This window comes from Ruditapes philippinarum, unplaced genomic scaffold (assembly GCF_026571515.1).
Source record: "Ruditapes philippinarum isolate M1 unplaced genomic scaffold, ASM2657151v2 ctg2509_1_1_1_1, whole genome shotgun sequence".
Taxonomy (NCBI): Eukaryota; Metazoa; Mollusca; class Bivalvia; order Venerida; family Veneridae; genus Ruditapes; species Ruditapes philippinarum.
This window is the reverse complement of record NW_026864529.1, coordinates 3,782-7,562: the sequence shown is the minus strand read 5'-3', so window position 1 is coordinate 7,562 and position 3,781 is coordinate 3,782.

The following is a 3,781-nucleotide window of genomic DNA, read 5'->3' as shown; positions in this document are numbered from 1 at the left end:
AAGAAGAATTCCTTTCATGAAAATATTAGCTCTACCACGTGGCAAGCAGAAAGCGGTGCATGGATGTGTTGTCAATGTGCCGATTGAACCTGAACAATTAGTCTCAATTCTGCCTAGAGTTCCATCTTCAGAGACGTTCATTATCTTAAACGTTAAGCTGTAACATATTTCCAGAGATCATGCATTTACACAAACAATTAGGCCATACAAAATAAGGACTGCATATTTAAAGTGTGATCTTCACAATCCACTCTATGAAGATGTTAGCTGAAATTATGATACAGGAAAGCTGTGAACATAACCAATACCTTTTGGACTCCTTAGAGACGAAGCAATTACTGAGGTTATCTACGAACACATTAGAAAATACAGTAGCACAGGTGATTTATCTGCTGACCTTCATGGAACCTAAACAGAGCAGGACAATTAGATTGAAGATGAACGAACAAAAATAAGAGACCTTCCATTCGACTCGTGTATTCAGCCTTAAGATGATCATTTTAGTGTTTTACTTATTTTACCTTTTGTAACCATGGCAACTGTTAGAATTTCACTTGGCGGGGATTCATTTTATTTACACTGTCTCGTTTATAGGAACATGGTGGGGCTAAGAGCGAGGTTTGGTGCACCATTAACCGGTTTAAACTCCCCAGCAGTCATTATTATGCTGCTGACCGTTCCAAGGCGGCGCCCCACTGTGTTCCTCAGGTGTATGTCTATGTTGTTTCATACTGTTTTGGTGACACTTTTGCTTGTGTCCCTTGTTGTTGTCTCGTCTGCGGTAAGTATCTTCCCCATTGCCTCTGGTTTTATTTCTTTGATTACCCCCCCTCCCCCCGGTCTCCTGTCCCCTTTGTGGGCCTATTATTATTTTCTTTGAATTCCTAATCAGTTACAAATTATTTATCATTTAATGATTAACCTGTCCGTGCTCTGTCTTTGCTCTGTCCTGTTTTTGTTTGGGGTCCGCCTGGGCTCCTTGCACTTCATTGAACGCCACCTTTCCTTGTTGATCTTGTTTATCATATTTTAAGATATTAATATTGTTGCAGAACAAAAACATATTTTAATCATTTCACCGGGGGTAGGAAAGAAAACACAAAACCTTATTTTTGATAAACATGCAGAAGAATTAAGCTTCCTTCAGTTTTTTTCCAACAGGACAATTAAGTTTTTCCTTTAATAGACCAAACAATAACAATGAAAAGCATTTTCAAACAAGAATTTTCAACTGTAATAGACGGAAACATAGAGTTCTATGCCCAGTACAGAACAGAAGCTAGTGACAACATGAATATCAGCCTACATACAAGAGGAGAACTAAATGCCACTGCTAGAGAACTCAAAGATAAAGTAGCTGGTATTGTAAGAAATGATCTCGGGATACATTTCCTCCAGAAGATCCGTGGCTCCCCTGCATATTTCAATAAGCTTTTTTACGACCTGCTTGGAATGATTAGGCAGTTAGGGCCTTGTACATGGTTTATCACATTATCAGCAGCTGATCTGAAATGGTCAGACACAATTAAAGTCATAGCGAAACAACAAGGGGTACAGCTAACTGATGATGATGTTTTGAGCTTATCTTGGGAAGAAAAATGCAGATATTTGCGTTCTGACCCTGTGACCGCTGCCAGGCATTTTGACAATAGAGTACAACTATTCTTCAAATATATCCTTATGAACAAACAACTGAATCCTCTTGGTGAAGTAACAGATTACAAATACAGGATAGAGTTTCAGCATCGTGGGTCACCACATGTTCATATGTTGGCCTGGGTGAACAATGCCCCCAATTTCGAAACAAGAGGGCCATGATGGCCCTAGATCGCTCACCTGACCCATCAAACACATCCGAACAATTACCTAGACAAGCATTCTGACCAAGTTTCGTGACAGGTGAGTCAAAAATGTGATCACTACAGTGTAAACAAGATTATCCATACTTGAGCAGTGTGACCTAGTTTTTTACTCAGGTGACCCATATTCAAACTTGACCTAGAAATCATCAAAACAAACTTTCAGACCAATATCCAGGATACTTGGATCAAAACAGTACCAACTAGTGTTAACAAGATTTTTCTATTTTTAGCTCCGGTAACCTAGTTTCACATGCGATTTCAAACTCATCCGAGCAATGACCTAGACAAGCATCCTGAGCAAGTTTGGTGATAATTGAGTCAACAACAGCCACCGCCGGGCGGGGCAACGCTCGACTTTTTACTTTTTCTAAACGCAAACATAGAAAGGTTTGAACATATCTTAATGTTTCCTTTTTATAAATTAATTGGTCTGTCTTGTCACATAAGTTTTGTTTATATATTTTGTATATATATATGAATAGAAACATTAAGCAAATTTCTAAAAATAGCAACATTACGCAATTTCTTAAAATAGCAACATGACGCAATTTCTTAAAATAGTAACAATGACACAATTTCTAAAAATAGAAAAAAATGACGCAATTTCTAAAAATAGCAACAATGATGCAATTTCTAAAAATAGCAACAATGATACAATTTCTAAAAATATCAACAATGACGCAATTTCTAAAAATAGAAAAAATGACTTAATTTCTAAAAATAGCTACAATGACGCAATTTCTAAAAATAGCAACAATGACGCAACTTCTATAAATAGAAACAATGACACAATTTCTAAAAATAGCAACAATGACGCAATTTCTAAAAATAGAAAGAATGATGCAATTTCTAAAAATAGCAACAATGATGCAATTTCTAAAAATAGAAAAAATGACGCAATTTCTAAAAATAGCAACAATGACGCAATTTTTAAAAATAGAAAAAATGAAGCAAATTCTAAATATAGAAAAAATTATGCAATATCTAAAAATAGAAAAAATGACGCAATTTCTAAAAATAGCAACAATGACGCAATTTCTAAAAATAGAAAAAATGAAGCAATTTCTAAAAATAGAAAAAATGATGCAATTTTTAAAAATAGAAAAAATAGCAACAATTTCTAAAAATAGCAACAATGATGCAATTTCTTAAAATATAAAAAATGACGCAATTTCTAAAAATAAAAAAAAATGACGCAATTTCTAAAAATAGAAAAAAATGACACAATTTCTAAAAATAGAAACAATGACGCAATTTCTAAAAATAGCAACAATGACGAAATTTCTAAAAATAGAAACAATGACCCAATTTCTAAAAATAGAAAGAATGATCCAATTTCTATAAATAGAAAGAATGACGCAATTCTATAAATAGAAACAATGACCCAATTCTATAAATAGAAACAATGACGCAATTCTATAAATAGAAACAATGACGCAATTCTAGTTGTTGTTGTTGTTGTAAATATATATATATATATATATAGACACACACACACACACACACACACACCAATAAATATATATTTATGGTCATTTAATGCACAAATCTGAGAAAATTCAGTACTTTAACCTTCAAGGTCAAGGTTATTAAAGAGCCCAAGCAAATTTGGGTTTGATAAACAACATGGTCTGGTCCTTAAGAATGTTCTCTTATAATATGAAGTTGATCCCTTCAATAATAGCAAAGTTACAGTCAGTTACCGCCAAAACAATGAAAATTTCAATAATTTGACCTTCAAAGACAATGTCATTAATGAGTGAAGGTCAAGGTCTTTCGGTATATTTTTAACAGTAATCTTTGAAGATTATTATGTTCAAGTTTCAAGACAATCCATTCAAAAAATAACAAAGTTACAGCCAATAAAAGCAAAAAAAAATGAAAATTTCAATAATTTGACCTTCAAAGTCAAGGTCATT